This window comes from Aquarana catesbeiana, linkage group LG01 (genome assembly GCF_042186555.1).
Source record: "Aquarana catesbeiana isolate 2022-GZ linkage group LG01, ASM4218655v1, whole genome shotgun sequence".
Lineage (NCBI taxonomy): Eukaryota > Metazoa > Chordata > Amphibia > Anura > Ranidae > Aquarana > Aquarana catesbeiana.
In genome coordinates this window covers 355,719,115-355,738,933 of record NC_133324.1, presented here as the reverse complement: position 1 = coordinate 355,738,933, position 19,819 = coordinate 355,719,115, and positions in this window count along the sequence as shown.

Genomic DNA, 19,819 nt, shown 5'->3' with positions numbered 1-19,819 from the left:
TCTCTGACCATCTCTTGTAACATGTCTGCAGTCTCTGACCATTTCCTGTATCATATCTGCAGTCTCTGACCATCTCTTGTATCATGTCTGCAGTCTCTGACCATCTCTTGTAACATGTCTGCAGTCTCTGATCATCTCCTGTATCATGTCTTCAGTCTCTAACCATCTCTTGTAACATGTCTGCAGTCTCTGACCATCTCTTGTAACATATCTGCAGTCTCTGACTGTCTCCTGTATTATGTCTGGAGGCTCTTTCTAACAGACTCTCTAACAGACAACCCTCTGTGTGCATTAGAGAGACTCCCCTCCAGGTCTCATTAGTGTACACTCTTCCTGTATTTTCTTTATTGTTAAAAGATCATGGGAAGATCCCAGGGTAATGAAGACTTCTTAGGGGAGCATCTCTGTGTTTGAGTTGTTGCCATAGTAACATTTGTAAAGGGGAGGAGTTGGTAAGATGACCACGCCCATGTGGGGGCGCCAGAAATATTTCTGCACCCAGGCGTCTGTGACCCTAGGATCGGCCCTGGCAGGTGGTTGGCAAGTGGTAAGCTGACAACTGCGCAGTTGTGCGTTGCTGTACACAAATAAAATTGATGTCCTTTTCTTCTAACAAATAGAACTTTCTTTTGATAATATTTCATCACCTCACGGTTTGTTATTTTTTTCACTATAAACAAAAGAGACCGAAATTTAGAAAAAAAAAAAGATTTTTTACATTCTGCTATAAAACACACCCAATAAAAAATTTAAAAAATCTAATTTATTCATCAGTTTAGGCCAATATATATTCTGCTACATGTTTTTGGTAAAAAAATATCCCAATAAGTGTATATTAATTGGTTTGCGCAAAAGTTATAGTCTACAAACTATGGGATATTTTTATGGAATTTGTATGTATTTATTTTACTAGTAATGGCGGCAATCAGCAATTTGTAGCGGGATTGCGACATTCCGGCAGACAAATCGGACACTAAGTGACACATATTGGGGATCAGTAACACCAATACAGTGATCAGTGCTAAAAAAAAATGCACTGTCACTGTACTAATGACACTGGCAGGGAAGGGGTTAACATCAGGGGTGATTAAAGGGTTAAATGTGTCCCTGGGGAGTGCTTTCAAACTGTGTGGGGGGTGCTTTTACTGTGGGAAGACAGAGATCTGCGGCGGACCCACTGATTGGCTCCAGCTGTGTGCTGTGGGAGCTGGTCGCCGGCGGTGCACGTGCACGCTGCAAACCCGGAAGAGGCGATCATATACAAGTAAGTGATTTCGCTTGTAGGGGCCGTTGCCCCGCAGTACATATATGTGGGGTGGTTGGCAAGTGGTGAAATCACAGTGTGCAGGACGTCAAGAAATAAAGTACAACTTTAATATAGATGGGTCACTATTGTTTATCTGGCTCTCAACCAGGCAACCATTTAATTGGCTGCAGATGCTTCAGGACACGTGCCAGGCAAATTACATAACCTTGCTTGGAGCAAGATGTGTTGGGGCCAGCCACATCTCAGCCTGCCCTGTCCCAGTGTGGCTTCTGTCTCACCTGTTCCAGCCGTGTGCCTTATCCTGCATCCTTGCCAACCACCAGAGTAAGAGATAATCAGACAGATTCGAATAAGGAGTTCCAGAGGATGAGAGAAACTCTAGGGTCATGATCCCATCTAGCCAGCCATAGTTACATGCTAACATTTAGGCATACCTGGCCAAATGACATATTTAGTTAAAGCCTAAAACCACCCAAAGATGTCAGATTGTTCTCACATTAAGGGTAAATAGGACCCCCAGGACCGGTTGACAGGACTTCCTCTGCTGCCAACCTCCCTTGCACTTGCCCCTCAAAAAAAGCATTAAAGGAGACCCATGCTCCACATAGTGTGAACCAGATACTGCAATTTTATTAAAAACTAGAAACTGCACTTACACAGAAAAAAGGCAGATACAGTGCTGTATAAACACATTAACATGAAGGACACATCTAGATTCCAATGACATCACGTGCGTGGCCCCGTTCTGACCAGTTTCTTCAAATATGACATTCCAAAAGAACTGGGCAGCTCCAGTCCTTTGAGAATGTAATATTTGATGAAAACAGTTCTGTTTACCCTTAAAGTGGTTGTAAAGTCACAGCTATTAAATACTTTTATCCTCTCTGTTTTAGGTCTGCATTAAATGCAGTATATGTGTTCTTTTAAAATTATAATGTTATATACAGTCAGGTCCATAAATATTGGGACATCGACACAATTCTAATCTTTTTGGCTCTATACACCACCACAATAGATTTGAAATGAAACGAACAAGATGTGCTTTAACTGCAGATTTTCAGCTTTAATTTGGTGGTATTTACATCCAAATCAGGTGAACGGTGTATGAATTACAACAGTTTGTATATGTGCCTCCCACTTTTTAAGGGACCAAAAGTAATGGGACAAGTGGCTGCTCAGCTGTTCCATGGCCAGGTGTGTTATTCCCTCATTATCCCATTTACAAGGAGCAGATAAAAGGTCCAGAGTTCAATTCAAGTGTGCTATTTGCATTTGGAATCTGTTGCTGTCAACTCTCAATATGAGATCCAGAGAGCTGTCACTATCAGTGAAGCAAGCCATCATTAGGCTGAAAAAACAAAAACAAACCCATCAGAGACATAGCAAAAACATTAGGTGTGGCCAAATCAACTGTTTGGAACAACCTTAAAAAGAAAGAATGCACCGGTGAGCTCAGCAACACCAAAAGACCCGGAAGACCACAGAAAACAACTGTGGTGGATGACCGAAGAATTCTTTCCCTGGTGAAGGAAACACCATTCACAACAGTTGGCCAGATCAACAACTCTCCAGGAGGTAGGTGTATGTGTGTCAAAGTCAACAATCAAGAGAAGACTTCACCAGCGTGAATACAGAGGGTTCACCACAAGATGTAAACCATTGGTGAGCCTCAAAAACAGGAAGGCCAGATTAGAGTTTGCCAAACAACATCTAAAAAAGCCTTCACAGTTCTGGAACAACATCCTATGGACAGATGAGACCAAGATCAACTTGTACCAGAGTGATGGGAAGAGAAGAGTATGGAGAAGGAAAGGAACTGCTCATGATCCAAAGCATACCACCTCATCAGTGAAGCATGGTGGTGGTAGTGTCATGGCGTGGGCATGTATGGCTACCAATCAAACTGGTTCTCTTGTATTTATTGATGATGTGACTGCTGACAAAAGCAGCAGGATGAATTCTGAAGTGTTTCGGGCAATATTATATGCTCATATTCCGCAAAATGCTTCAGAACTCATTGGAAGGCGCTTCACAGTGCAGATGGACAATGACCCGAAACAGGGCCGATCCTAGGGTCACAGACACCTGGGTGCAGAAATATTTCTGGCGCCCCCACGTGGGTGTGGTCATCTTACCAACTCCTCCCCTTTACAAATGTTACTATGGCAACGACTCAAACACAGAGATGCTCCCCTAAGAAGTCTTCATTACCCTGGGATCTTCCCATGATCTTTTAACAATAAAGAAAATACAGGAAGAGTGTACACTAATGAGACCTGGAGGGGAGTCTCTCTAATGCACACAGAGGGTTGTCTGTTAGAGAGTCTGTTAGAAAGAGCCTCCAGACATAATACAGGAGACGGTCAGAGACTGCAGATATGTTACAAGAGATGGTCAGAGACTGCAGACATGTTACAAGAGATGATCAGAGACTGCAGACATGTTACAAGAGATGATCAGAGACTGCAGACATGTTACAAGAGATGGTTAGAGACTGCAGACATGATACAGGAGATGATCAGAGACTGCAGACATGTTACAAGAGATGGTCAGAGACTGCAGACATGATACAAGAGATGGTCAGAGACTGCAGATATGATACAGGAAATGGTCAGAGACTGCAGACATGTTACAAGAGATGGTCAGAGACTGCAGACATGATACAGGAGATGATCAGAGACTGCAGACATGTTACAAGAGATGTTCAGAGACTGCAGACATGTTACAAGAGATGGTCAGAGACTGCAGACATGATACAGGAGATGATCAGAGACTGCAGACATGTTACAAGAAATGGTCAGAGACTGCAGACATACTGCAGGAGATGGTCAGAGACTGGAGATATAATACAGGAGATGGTCAGAGACTGCAGACATAGTACAGGAGACAGTCAGAGAATGCAGACATGATACAAGAGATGGTCAGAGAATGCAGACATGATACAGGAGATGATCAGAGACTGCAGACATAGTACAGGAGATGATCAGAGACTGCAGACATGATACAAGAGATGGTCAGAGACTGCAGTTCCTATGGACGTTAGTAAATAATGGCCGATCGGCCCTCTCACCTGACCCAGCGATACAGCAACAATGGTTCCTCTGATCAGGAGTCAGCTCACTCTGAATTGCCCGTGGCGAGTCCGCTGAGTAGCACCCAGATCTGTATTCTGGCAATGACTCCATTCCTTTCTCTGCCAGGGATGGCGCTAGGCTGTGTGTCTTTCCCTCTGGTGGCGCAGGTCAGCGGGGTTCTCTCTCTGGTGGTGTTCCCTCAGCACTGTCCTCTCCCTCTGGAGTCCTGGGTGTACTTCCCTGAAAGCTTTCCCGGGCTCCTGGCTCTCTCTCTCCCATTAAGCTGAGCCTGCTGTGTGGGCTGCAGTTTCCGTGTTACAGTGGGGCTGCCAGTCCTCGGGATTACATGCCCCACAATCCTCCTCTTTGCTCCTTTTTTTTTTTTCTTCCCTGGCCGATATGAAGGCGGGGAAGAAACATAGTGCGCCGCTCACTAGTACAGCAGCGCGCGCGAAGAGGAGAGGGGTGTCAGCCGGTGCGGTAAAACATGGTATCACCCCCCCTCCACCAACTATAGTCGCCCCTCAGTACAGATCCCCCTCCACTAAGTATAGACCCCCCTCCGTCAGTGCAGACCCCCCACTAAGTATAAACCCCTCCCTCAGTATAGACCCCCATCAGTATAGACCCCCCAGGACAAAACACCCCCCTCTATCAGTATAGACCCCCCTCAGGACAAACCAACCACCCCTCCATTAGTACAGACCCCCCTCAGGACAACCCACTCCCCCCCATGAGTACAGACCCCCCCCAGAACAAACCCCCCCTACATTAGTGCAGACCCCCCTCAGGACAAACCACCCCCCTCCATTAGTACAGAACCATCCCTCTCCATTAGTACAGACCCCCCAAAACAAACCACCCCCCTCCATTAGTACAGACCACCCAGAACAAACCACCCCCCTCCATTAGTATAGACCCCCAGAACAAACCACCCCCTCCATTAGTACAGACCCCCCAGAACAAACCACCCCCCTTCATTAGTACAAACCACCCCCCTCCATTAGTACAGACTCCCCAGGACAAACCACCCCCCTCCATTAGTACAGACCACCCAGGACAAACCACCCCCCTCCATTAGTACAGACCCCCGGGACAAACCACCCCCCTCCATTAGTACAGACCCTCGGGACAAACCACACCCCTCCATTAGTACAGACCCCCAGAACAAACCACCCCCCCTCCATTAGTACAGACCCCCCAGAACAAACCACCCCCCTCCATTAGTACAGACCCCCCAGGACAAACCACCCCCTTCATTAGTACAGACCCCCCAGAACAAACCACCCCCCCTTCATTAGTACAGACCCCCCCCAGAACAAACCACCCCCCCTCCATTAGTACAGACCCCCCGGGACAAACCACCCCCCTCCATTAGTACAGACCCCCAGAACAAACCCCCCCTCTCCATTAGTACAGACCCCCCCAGAACAAACCACCCCCCTCCATTAGTACAGACCCCCCAGGACAAACCACCCCCCTCCATTAGTATAGACCCCCCAGAATAAACCACCCCCCTCCATTAGTACAGACCCCCCAGAACAAACCCCCCCTCTCCATTAGTACAGACCCCCAGAACAAACCACCCCCCTCCATTAGTACAGACCCCCAGGGACAAACCACCCCCCTCCATTAGTACAGACCCCCCAGAACAAACCACCCCCCCTCCATTAGTACAGACCCCCCCAAGACAAACCACCCCCCCTCCATTAGTATAGACCCCCCCAGGACAACCCCCCTTCATTAGAATAGACCCCTGACAAAGCAGCCCCCCCTCAATAGAGCTAATTAAAAAACACCCGGGCGGCAGCTGGAGAGGAGAGGACGGTGTGCAGCCGTGGAGAACAGAGCGTGTCAGGCTTGGGCAGCAGGCGGGAGATACACAGGAGGAGGAGAGCTGGAACACGTCGGAAACCGACCGCCCCCCCCCCCGTGACGTTACTGCGTGGCTGGTCTCTCTGCACACAGAGACACAGCCACTCCGATCTGTGGCTAGTTCCGTTCTCCTCCTCTGACAGGAGGAGGGAGGGGGGATGGCTGGGCTTCGGCAAGAGACACAGCGACGGCGGCGGCTGCGGTGACCGGCGGAAAGAGCCGCCTGCGGACATGAAGAGGAGGAGGAGGAGGGAGGGGAGCACTCTGGAGCTTCAGCGCCCCCACCTCTGTGGCGCCCGGGTGCACTGCACCCCGTGCACCCCGGCCAGGACCGGCCCTGACCCGAAGCATACTGAGAAAGCAACCAAAGAGTTTTTTTAAGGGAAAGAAGTGGAATGTTATGCAATGGCCAAGTCAATCACCTGACCTGAATCCCATTGAGCATGCATTTCACTTGCTGAAGACAAAACTGAAGGGAAAATGCCCCAAGAACAAGCAGGAACTGAAGACAGTTGCAGTAGAGGCCTGGCAGAGCATCACCAGGGATGAAACCCAGCGTCTGGTGATGTCTATGTGTTCCAGACTTCAGGCTGTAATTGACTGCAAAGGATTTGCAACCAAGTATTAAAAAGTGAAAGTTTGATGGATGATTGTTAATCTGTCCCATTACTTTTGGTCCCTTAAAAAGTGGGAGGCACATATACAAACTGTTGTAATTCCTTACACCGTTCACCTGATTTGGATGTAAATACCCTCAAATTAAAGCTGAAAGTCTGCAGTTAAATCACATTTTGTTCGTTTCATTTCAAATCCATTGTGGTGGTGTATAGAGCCAAAAAGATTCGAATTTTGTCGATGTCCCAATATTTATGGACCTGACTGTACCTTTTTTGCACAGCACTACTGTGCAGTCACGTGTCCTCCCTCTGCTCTCCTTCCTGATCTAAGGGAGTACAGTGGGAGGGGCTGAGAATCCCTTCTGATGTATGCATGGTAGCAGAGGGAGGATACGTGACTGCACAGCAGTGCTGTGCAAAAATGTAGCATGTAGCATTATCATATCAAAAATACACTTACACTGAATTTAATATAGACCTAAAACAGAGAGGATAAAAGTATTTCATTCAACCACTTTACTAAAGAGGAGGGGAGGAGCAGCTGCAAGTGAATATTATTACACAGTCAAGGCATGAGGGTCAGGGAGGAAATTAGGTTCTCACACAGACTACAGAAATGACAGAGAGGGAGGGGGAGAGGGGGAGATGCAGTAACGCTGAGGAGAGAGCAGGATGACGGAGGGATCTAAACTGACCACACTATCATGGATCAGCAGCCGTGATAAGCATGGTCAGATTACAAAGGGGAACACAGGAACAGGCAGGATCAACCAGGTATTGTACAACATGGAAAGGGACATATGATACTGAAAAACCACTATGCTATATATCATGCCTTAAAGGGAGAGGAGCATTTTCCCTAGACCACCTGCTCTCTAGCTCCCTTGTCCCCTTCTCCCATGCTCACCTCCAGGATTTCTCCAGAGCTTCTCCCATCCTGTGGAACGCCCTACCCCAATTGGTCCGACTGTCCCCTAATCTATCCATCTTTAGACAATCCCTGAAAACCCTTCTCTTTAAAGAAGCCTATCCTGCTTCTAACTAACACACTGTTTTACTTCCTCCATCAGCTTATCCCCCACAGCTATTATTTTTTTGTATCAATCGACCCTCCCTTTTTAGATTGTAAGCTGTAATGAGCAGGGTCGTGTAAATTATAAACAAATATATACTGCGCTGTCTCAAAAAAAAAAACTAAAGCAGCCAGCACAGCAGTGGATAAAGTTGCAAAAATGACAAATTGGGTGAAATGATAATAAATAATAAATGATGTGCTCAAAAATAATCCAAGCAGTCCTCTATTATGACATATGATGTCTATAAACAGAGGAACTTGGACGTGTGATGTCCAAAAAAGAAAAAAGTCAGTGACAAGCTTCAATCATGTGTGATGATAATCCTCAACCACATGTGGATATAATATAGTGACAGTCTTTAACTTCAAATATGTATGATGTAATAACAGTTAATAGTAGGTCCACCACCAAAGACACCAGAAGCTGCTTACCAGAGGAATTGAACTCAAAAAGGTGTACACCTAGTGAGTCAATCAAGCTTTGTGGTATAATATACCAAGGGGATCAGATGCTCTATCCAGATATGACCTCCAGATGGACCTCCGAACAAGTGTAAGGTATGGATGGACTCAGTAGATATAGGCAGTCAGCCCCATCATTAAAAGAAAGAGGAAGGCATATAGCGTAACTCCGTATGGAAATTTTAATACATAAAAAGCAAAGGAAATACACTCACGTGTTTAGCAGTAAAATCAAGCGCTTGTATAAAGGAAGACAATGGTCTCAGCATATCCTCCTGACGTGTTTCGACTTAGAAGTCATCATCTGGGGTGCTGGACCACTGTACTGGCTGAGTATTTATAGATACTGGTTACCCCCATAACAAGTGGCAGCTCTGTCTGATTGAAAGTGCAAATTATGGAGATTACTTCCTGGTTCCTCCAAAATGGTGCCCGGGCTTGCATTCCAAGCCTCGTTTTCATATGTAGAGGAGGATTACATCCTGGTTCTGCCAAAATGGCGCCCGGACAAGAGTTCCAAGCCCCATTTTAACATGTGAAAGAGGATGTGACATCATGTGGAACAGTGACTGGTTTAAACAGCCAAAAACATGGCACCGCTATTCTCGGGGACATATAGGGGCAGATGTGGCTTAAAACAGCACAATGTCCGGTGTATATAACCTACAACATGGCGCCGTTTGTCATAGGGAAATGTATATTAATACACTAAGTCTGGACATGGGCAGTGGTGTAGTGGCCTGCACTCCCACCCAGCAGCTAAAGGGTTGCCGGTTCGAATCCCGAGATTCCATGTGGGGGTAGAAAAATAAATAAATAAATAAATAAATAAATAAAAATTATGTAACATATATAAAAAATATATGATACTAAGGTGTGACAAATGATGGCACCTCTCAGAAAGGACACGTTATTGGTTGGATCGAGCTGATATTTGTGGTAGGGACCAAACCAGTATATATTCAAATAAGAAATCCAAAATACATTCTAAAATATATGTTATAAGAATTTAATAAAAACATTTAAAAATACTTATAAAAAACCTCTCATAAAAGATATTCTAATAGGTACCAACTGGACCCTAAAGTACCAGAAATAGAGAAAAGGCATCATGCTTGGTTGATAAAAGCATTGATGTCCCATTCTATGTTCAACCCAAAAGGGGGGTAGGTCTGCAATTGGTGGATCCAATAAGTCTCCAAGCGAGAGACTCCCCTTGTCTTAGCTCCTCCCCTCCAAGGAGGTGTATATTTATCTATGACAAGAAATTGAGAACCAGTAGGGTCTCGTCTGTGATGCTCTCTATAATGTCGAGGCACGTTATGTTTGACGTCACCACTTTTTATTTTAGCGATATGCTCGCTGACTCTAACAGAGAAAGCTTGAATTGTATGGCCCACATACTGCTTCCTGCAGGGGCAGGTAATCAGATAAAAGACATGTGTGGTAGCACAAGTGCAGAATGTTTTAATGGGATATGTACAGTTTGTAGTGTTCGATTTAAACTCAAAGCTTTTACGTCTACCACAGGAATTGTATTGACATACAGTGCATTTTTTGCAGGGAAAATAAAGTTATGAAAAAAAGAAGGTCGTATGGGGGGATTTATGATATTAGGTGCAATTTTCCCCTGCATTATTAAGTATTTTTAAATGTTTTTATGAGGGTATTTTTATTAAATTCTTATAACATATATTTTAGAATGTATTTTGGATTTCTTATTTGAATATATACTGGTTTGGTCCCTATCACAAATATCAGCTCGATCCAACCAATAACGTGTCCTTTCTGAGAGGTGCCATCATTTGTCACACCTTAGTATCATATATTTTTTTATATATGTTACATATTTTTTATTTATTTTTTTTCTACCCCCACATGGAATCTCGGGATTCAAACCGGCGACCCTTTAGCTGCTGGGTGGGAGTGCAGGCCACTACACCACTGCCCATGTCCAGGCTAGAGCAATGTTTGGATGTATTATATTGTTTTTCATTTTTGCTGCCAGAAGGGTGATACCTTGTGACTTAGTGTATTAATATACATGTCCCTATGACAAACGGCGCCATGTTGTAGGTTATATACACTGGACATTGTGCCGTTTTAAGCCACATCTAAAACATGACATGCACTGTCACTGCTTACCATCCTTGTGGCCTCCTCAAATGGTGACAATACAGTGCATGCATCCTTAATGATCAGCCATTGGCGTGGGGAAAAAAAGCTGAGGTGGCCTGAGCCTATCGTCGTGCTATACTGACACAAGTACTCGTTGGCGGCCCTCTGCTGCATGTATAGCCGCCTTAGCATTCCCAAAGTTGAGTTCCACCTGGTGGGCATGTCACAAATCAGGCGGTTTATGGGCAGGTGGAATTCCCGCTGAATTTTAGCCAACCGAGCACTGGCTGTGTATGACCGCCTGAAATGGCTACAGACTCTTCTGGCCTGCTTTAGTACATCTTGCAACCCTGGGTACGTACTTGAGAAACACTGCACCACCAAATTGAGGACATGTGCCAGGCATGGCACATGTGTCAACTTTCCCTGTCTAAAGGCGGACAGGAGGTTTGAGCCATTATCGTAAACCTCCATTCCTGGCATGGTGTGAACCGCCCTGGGCCTGTCCTTGCAGAGCTGCAAGAATCTCTGCTCCAGTGTGGTTCCTGATCCCTAAACACACCAGCTGAAGCACTGCATGGCACCTTTTAGCCTGACTCTGGGAAAAGCCCTTTAAAGGCTTAGGGGGTACCTGATGTTCATAGGACAATTCTGCAGAGGAGGGCATGGAGGTGGCGGAGGAGGAGGAGGAGGGGGAGGGGGTAGAGCTCACAGGTCTGGCATCATCGCCACCAGCTGTATGGAGACGTGGGGGCACAACAAGCTGCAGCACTGAGCCCTGTCCTGCATCCTTTCGAGTTGCAAGCAGCGTTACCCAGTGTGCTGTGAATGAAATATATCGTCTCTGCCCATGCTTACTGGACCACGTGTCAGCAGTAAGGTGGATTTTACGGCTGACTGCCTTGCCCAACGATGCCAGAACATTCCCTTCCATGTGATGGTAGAGAGATGGAACGGCCTTACATGTAAAGTCGTATCAACTGGGAACCTGCCATTATGGTACAGCACATTGTGCGAATTCATGGAAGGGGGCAGAATCCACCAGGCTGAAAGGCAGAAGTTGGAGAGCCAACAGCTTTGACAAGCTTGCATTCAGGTGCTGGGCATGTGGGTGGCAGGGACTGTATTTTTTTCCGCTGCAGAAGATGGGGCAGAGAAATTTGCCGGCTACAGTCTACAGCTGGTGGTGTGCTGATGGTAAATGAGCTGCTAGGACCTTGGACACCCTGTGCTATACCATCATCCCTGTCAGTGGAGGCTGCTGAAAGGTAATGACTCGGTATCGCAGGGGCAGACTGAAGTGGGTAAGGAGGAAGAGGAGGGACAGATTTGTGCCCCTTTTGTGTGGCTTTTAGGTGCTCTTGCCAACGGGCTGAGTGGTTGGATGTTAAATGCCTTATTAGGCATGTGGTACCCAAATGGTTGGTGTTTTTACCACGTTGATGTGCCTCTGACACAGTTTGCAGATAGCAACAGTGCGATCTGCTGCAGATGTGCTGAAAAAGGCCCAGACAGCTGAGCTGTGGGGAGTGGGCCAGGAGATAACAGCTGCAGAATGTGATGGAATAGAGTGGCTGCTCTCTACTCTTTCTTGATGCCGACCTCCTTGGGGTTGTGCCGCCTCACTTTCAGTTTCCTCCTCTGCTCTATCTGGCACCCAAGTCGCATCAGTGACCTAATCATCATCATCATCATCATCTCCATCTCCTCCATCTTCATCATATCCACTGGAGACAACTTGGTAATAAGCTGCGGCTTGGGGAACATGAATGCCAATTTGTCTACAAGTGTTCCTCCCTCTATCTAGGCTCATGTTCCAGTCATCCTCTACCTCAGAACCAGCATCTGAATCCAGTAATGGCTGGGCATCATCAAGGAGCAAATGGCTGACGCTGTGGTCAAATAACTCAGTTGACTGCTCAATGGCTGATGTTAGGGCTATGGCAGGAATAGATGTGGAAAAGGAGGCAGGTTTATCCACTTTGGCAACTGCAGGGGACTGCACACTTATCTCTGCTTGTGTGACAGAGGATGAGGAGGATGAGGAAGGTTTAGTAAGCCAGTCCACCACCTCCTCTGCATGATGTGGCTGGATAGCAAGGGCAAACTCACTAAACAGAGGAAATGATGCCCTGCCTGAGGACTAACCACCACGTCCACCTTTGCCTGTGGACACATTTGTTGCTGGCCCCCTTACAGTGCCAAGGGAATGTCTGCCTCTCCTTGTTGTTCTCCCAGACATTATTGGGAGGGAGGGTGCCGTGCTTATAAGCAAATGTAAAGGAGAAGTTGAAATCTGTACGTAGATGCACTTTAATCAATGTAAAGAGGTGTTTGGTGCCCTTTCATTTGAGTACTCACATTACACAGACACACTCCACGGATACAATATAATATACTGCAATATAATGCCCCAAACGTACAGTGACGCACAGAACTATATGGCGTTAAACTGGCAGTAACGCACACAGAAGTAAATGGCTTTAAACTGGCAGTAACGCACAAAACTATATGGCGTTAAACTTGTAGTAACGCACACAGAACTATATGGCGTTAAACTGGCAGTAACGCACGCAAAACAATATGGCGTTAAACTGGCAGTAACGCACGCAAAACTATATGGCGTTAAACTGGCAGTAATGCATGCAATACGATATGGCGTTAAACTGGCAGTAACGCACAAAATTATATGGCGTTAAACTTGTAGTAACGCACACAGAACTATATGGAGTTAAACTGGCAGTAACGCACACAGAACTATATGTCGTTAAACTGGCAGTAATGCACGCAAAACGATATGGTGGTAAACTGGCAGTAACGCATGCTAAACTATATGGCGTTAAACTGGCAGTAACGCACGCAAAACTATATGGCGTTAAACTGGCAGTAACATGCGCAAAACTATATGGCGTTAAACTGGCAGTAATGCACACAATACGATATGGCGTTAAACTGGCAGTAACGCAATCAAATAGACGGTGTTCAACCGTCACTATACTGAAGCTATCTGAACTGTCCCTACTCTAGCTATATACTAATGTCAAGATTACTGACACGGTCTCACTACACTACACTGAAACTATCTGAGCTGTCCCTACTCTAGCTGCACGCTATGAAATCTAAATGATGGTCCTCCTCACTACACTCACACTATCCCTAGACTGACACTAAACTAATATTCTCCACTGACAATTGAAGCAAAATAGCATAGTATAGTACACTAACTAATAGCACTGAACAGAGCCCTGTTCTATCCCTCTCCACGCCAAAATCACACTGAAAATGGCTGCCATTGAAAGAATACTTTTATACTGTGGGGCGGGAATGAGCCATGATTGGATAAAGTCATGATGACAGTGTCCAATCATGACTCTGACAGTGCTCTGTGCCCTGATTGGCTGAAACTTTCACTGCTTTAGCCAATCTCGGCTTGCAATGCTCTGTTCAGTGCCGCAATGCCTTGTGGTCAGTTCGGGGGGGGCGAACAAACGGTCGACCGACACGTTTGTTCGGCTGTTATCCGAACAACAAAAGTTGTGCCCGAACTTATGCTCGGGCCGAACCGTTCCCCATCCCTACTGATGATCAGTGCCCTGATTACATTCCTAGATGTCCCCCTGCGTGGAGATGCCGCTGATCAGCTCTCCTCGCCACACACTCTGTCAGTGTGAGACGAGGAGCGCCGATTACCGGCACTTCCTCGTTTACATGTGACCAGCTGTGATTGGACACAGCCGATCACATGGTTAAAGAGCCGCAGAAGCAACATGGGGTGGCCACGATCGCAACGCTGCACGAGTGAGCGGCCGTTATGGGACGTCATGGGGCGTCCCAGAACGAGAGCCGCACCGCCCCACCGTCATTTGACGGTGGGCGGGCGGCAAGCAGTTAACTAACATTTTTCAGATGTCTTCTGGTCAGTCAAGGAAAGCAAAAGTTCCCATAAGTGTACATTACCAAAGATTATACAAGTTTACTAGGGATTTATATCCTGATGGGAATGCTAAGCATATACAGTACCTGACCGCGAGATTTGTGATGGGATCGCGCTGGTTCTCGGCAACAGGGTACTGTGCATGTCGCGCTGGCTCGCTCATCAGGAAAGGAAAACTTTGTCCCCATGTTGATGAGGACAAGGGCCTCCTCCCCACAACCCTGGCCGTTGGTTGTCGGGGTCTGCGGGCAGAGGGCTTATCGGAATCCGGGAGCCCCTTTAATAAGGGGGCCCCCAGATCCCGACCCCCCACCCTATGTGAATGAGTATGGGGTACATGGTAAAAAAACACACTACACAGGTTTTAAAAGTAATTTATTAGGCAGCTCCGGGGGTCTTCTTCTGACTTCGGGGGTCTTCTTCCGACTTCTCTGCTCTCTCCGGCTTCTTCTCCCGGTGCTCCGCCTCTTCTCCCAGTGTTCGACTTCTTCTCCCGGTGTCCGGTTCTTCTGCCGGGCTCCTCCGCTATCTTCTGCTCTTTTGCCGCTCGTTTGCTAGCGTTGGCCCGGTCTTCTCGATCTTGTTCCTTCTTCTCTTCTTCTTCTCCCGATGTTGACACGACGCTCTCTCTCGCTGTTATGCTGTGTGCGCGGTGCGCGATCACTTATATAGGTATGGGGTGTGGTCACCAGGTGATGTCTGCGCATGCTGGGACTGTGACGTCACAAGGGGGTGGGGTTACCGCCTATATAAATAGTTGCGCAGCTCACACACAGCATTCCAGCGGGAGAGAGCGTCGTGTCAACATCGGAAGAAGAGAAGAGGGGACAAGACAGCGCAGAAGACCGGGCCACCGCTAGTAAAAGAGCGGCAGAAGATAGCGGAGGGGCCCGGCAGAAGAGGCGGAACACCGGGAGAAGAGGCGGAACACCGGGAGAAGAAGCCGAACACTGGGAGAAGAGGCCAGAGAGAGTGGAGAAATCGGAAGAAGACCCCCGAAGTTGGAAGAAGACCCTGAAGTCAGAAGAAGACCCCCGGAGCTGCCTAATAAATTACTTTTAAAACCTGTGTAGTGTTTTTTTTTTTATTGACACTTTTTTCCCTAGGTGAATGGGTAGGGGTACTATGTACCCCATACTCATTTACATAGGGTGGGGGGCTCCTGGATTCCAATAAGCCCTCCGCCCGCAGACCCCGACAACCAACGGCCAGGGTTGTCGGGAAGAGGCCCTCGTCCTCATCAACATGGGGACAAGGTGCTTTGGGGGAGGGGGGGCCCTTACAATCCATACCAGACCTAAGGGCCTGGTATGCCCCTGGGGGGGAACCCACGCCTGTTTTTTATTTAAAATTTGGCGTGGCGTTCCCCCTCATGATTCATACCAGACAGCTGTCAGCACTGCCTGTCGCTCATCGCGAAAGGATATAAAGTTTTCCTTTCCCGATCAGCGAGCCAGCTCGGTGCTTGCTCCCGCGACGGGGCTCGCAGGTGTCAAATCTTGCCGATAACAGCGGCGAGATTGACACAATATCGCGGTCACCTACTGTACCTGGAAATAGCAACTTTGGAAAATGTTATCAGCTTTTGATTGAACAGAATTGCGTGTAATTGAACATGCCACAACAATCTTCCCAGCTGCATGAAATCAAACAGCTGGCATTGTTGTGATTCAGTCAACTTCCCCTGAATCTTTGTTCTGATTGTTTGGTCACTCAAAACTAGAAATGATGGAAACTGGGGGGGGGGGGGGCAAGACTCCTCAAATCTTTGCTAAAGAGCTTATTTTTCAATTTGAATACTAAAGCTGGCTACACATGGATGATTTTCGTTCTGTGTGAAGCCCTCCCTGGTAAACAGAAGCTGATAGATTGACTTCTGTCGAATGGGACTGCTTGAAAAACTTCAATCAGTGAATCAGTGGCTTGCAGCCAATCTGCTGCAACTTTTATCAATGTATTGATGACAGTAGAGAGTTGCTGCTGTCAGAATACAATTCCCCTAGAGGGGGGGGGGGGTCTGCATCCACATTGTTAGTGTGGATGCAGCTGTTACTAACCATGTGTACCCAGCTTAAAGGAATGTTGCAACAACTGAAACAAATTTGTGTAGTGTATTTCTTATTAACCCTTCTCGCCATCTGCACACATGTATTCCTCCTCACTGAAGTGGATTTTGCTCAGTGAAACAGCATATATGCGTACTAGTGATTGTGCTGGAAGCATGCCGAACAGTGCATTCCCAACACAGAGACTGGGCTCATACTAATGATCGAGAACTGGGACTCCAGGTTACTGATTACCTAATCGCTGTGATAGCCTCTGATTGGCTAACAAAGTGATCAGCCAATGTATTTTTTCTCCTCTGAATGGAGAGAAAGATGCATTGGGGTTGATTTACTAAATGCAAATAGACTGTGCCCTTTGCAAAGTGCAGTAGCATCGTCCAAACATTTCCAAACAAAAATGCTGTTTTTGTTATTTTCCTTGCACGTGATTGGGTATTGTTTGCAAAGTGAAGCCTTACCTCATTTACTAAGCTCTGGAGCAACTGAACTTTTAGAGTGCAACTGCAGTTTGAAAAGTGCACAGCCTATTTAGTAAAGCAACCCCATTGTTTCTTTCTCTCCTTGCCAGGGGAGAAAATTGTAAACAGACAAAAGTGCGTAAAAAAATGTATACAAAATGTAAAAACCAAAGAAAACAATAGCTAGATCAAGGTTTGATCTAGGTCAGTGTCAGGGGTTAGTGTTAGGGTCAAGCTAAGGGTCCAAGATCAGTGTCGGTGTGTTTAAGGTAGGGCAAAAAAAACAAATGTGCACCATTGTTTCTGGGCCCTACTACGGGTACAAACAACAAATAACATACACATATGTGGCATTGCTGCAATCATCAGAAGCAGGAAAATTTATTTTGGGTTGTTCTTTGGTGGTACGTTATGGTAATAGCAAGAAATATACAGCTAAATTATAGGAATTTTTTTATTATTATTTTAGGACAGTTTTCCTTTGATAATAAAAAAAGTCAGGAGAAATCCATTACCATTTATCACCAAATAGAAGTCCAAGTTGCCCTAAAAAATACAAGGTATAATCCACCTAGATGCACTAAGTACACTGAGCAAAATTATAAACGCAACACTTTCGTGTTTGCCCCTATTTATCATGAGCTGAACTCAAAGATCTACGACTTTTTCCATGTACACAAAAGGCCTATTTCTCTCAAATATTGTTCACAAAACTGTTTAAATCTGTGTTAGTGAGCACTTTTCCCTTTCCGAGATAATCCATCCACCTCACAGGTGTGGCATATCAAGATGCTGATTAAACAGCATGATTATTGCACAGGTGTACCTTAGGCTGGCCACAATAAAAGGCCACTCTACAGTAAAATGTGCATTTTTATCACACTGTACAATGCTACAGATGTCACAAGTTTTGAAGGAGCATGCAATTGGTATGCTGACTGCAGCAATGTCCACCAGAGCTGTTGCCCTTGAATTGAATTTTCATTTCTCTACCATAAGCCATCTCCAAAGGCGTTTCAGAGAATTTGGCAGTACATCCAACCTTCCTCACATCCGCAGACCACGTGTAACCAAACCAGCCCAGGACCTCCACATCCAGCATCTTCACCCCAAGATCTTCTGAGACCAGCTATCCAGGCAGCTGCTGCAACAATCGGTTTGCATAACCAAAGAATTTCTGCACAAACTGTCAGAAACCATCTCAGGGAAGCTCATCTGCATGCTCGTTGTCCTCATGGGGGTCTCGACCTTACTGCAGTTCATCGTCGTAACCGACTTGAGTGGGCAAATGCTCACATTCGATGGCGTCTGCCACTTTGGAGAGGTGTTCTCTTCATGGATGAATCCTGGTTTTCACTGTACAGGGCAGATGGCAGACAGCGTGTATGGCGTTGTGTGGGTGAGCATTTTGCTAATGTCAACGCTGTGGATCGAGTGGCCCATGGTGGTGGTGGGATTATGGTATGGGCAGGCGTATGCTATGGACAACCAACACAGGTGCATTTTACTGATGGCATTTTGAATGCACAGAGATACCGTGACGAGATCCTGAGGCCCATTGTTGTGCCATTCAGTCACGACCATCACCTCATGTTGCAGCATGATAATGCACGGCTCCATGTTGCAAGGATCTGTACACAATTCCTGGAAGCTGAAAACATCCTTGCATGGCCAGCATACTCACTGGACATGTCACCCATTGAGCATGTTTGGGATGCTCTGAATCGATGTATACGACAGCGTGTTCCAGTTCCTGCCAATATCCAGCAACTTATCACAGCCATTGAAGAGGAATGGACCAACATTCCACAGGCCACAATCAACAACCTGATCAACTCCTGTGAAAGAGATGTGCTGCACTGCGTGAGGCAAATGGTGGTCACATCAGATACTGACTGGTTTTTGGACCCCCCAATACAGTAAAACTGCACATTTTAGAGTGGCCTTTTATTGTGTCCAGCCTAAGGCACACCTGTGCAATAATCCTGCTGTCTATTCAGCATTTTGATATGCCACGCCTGTGAGGTGGATGGATTATTTTGGCAAAAGGATAAGTATTCACTAACACAGATTTAAACAGATTTGTGAACAATATTTGAGAGAAATAGGCCTTTTGTGTACTTAGAAAAAGTCATAGATCTTTGAGTTCAGCTCATGATACATAGAGGCAAACACAAAAAGTGTTGCGTTTATAATTTTGCTCAGCGTAGTTGCAATGATTGGCTTGTTCGCTCTGGGCAGTGGGTGACTTTGTCCCAGCACTGCCCATTGTAATAAATGAATGAACCAATTACTGTAACTGGTGACAAGTACGGAGTACATTTTGATTTTTTTAACAGTCCACTTAGGGACAGCATGCAGCCTACTTGTCCACCAATGACTAAGGAACCTCCTGGAAAACTGATGGAGAAGAGCCCACTACCTGTTAATAGGCTGTGGTGCTTTGTGGGAAAGGTGGGGAGGAGATGTTTAGTGCTGCATTCCTAGTGTCTTTTACCCATAGGGATATCAATCCTCTTGAAGTGAACATGAACCCAATAAGTGAAGTATTGCTATTACATATAGAACATCTAGAAATGTTCATTGTGCCTAAGCAGTACTCTGTCAAATTTTACATTTTTTTTCTTGAATTCTTACTGAAAAAGCAATACATTTCCTGTGCATAGACACTCCGGTAACTTCAATCTCATAGCTTTTAACTGCAGTATGAGATCCAAGGCTGGCCATACAGTTCCAATCTCAGCCGGTTCAGCAGGAACCCGGCCGAGATTAGAACCGTTACTGGGCAGGCTGAATGTACCAAGATGATTGATCAATCAATTTGGGTACAACCAGCTGGCCGGATTCTCTTGCAATTATTGCTAGCGGCTGCT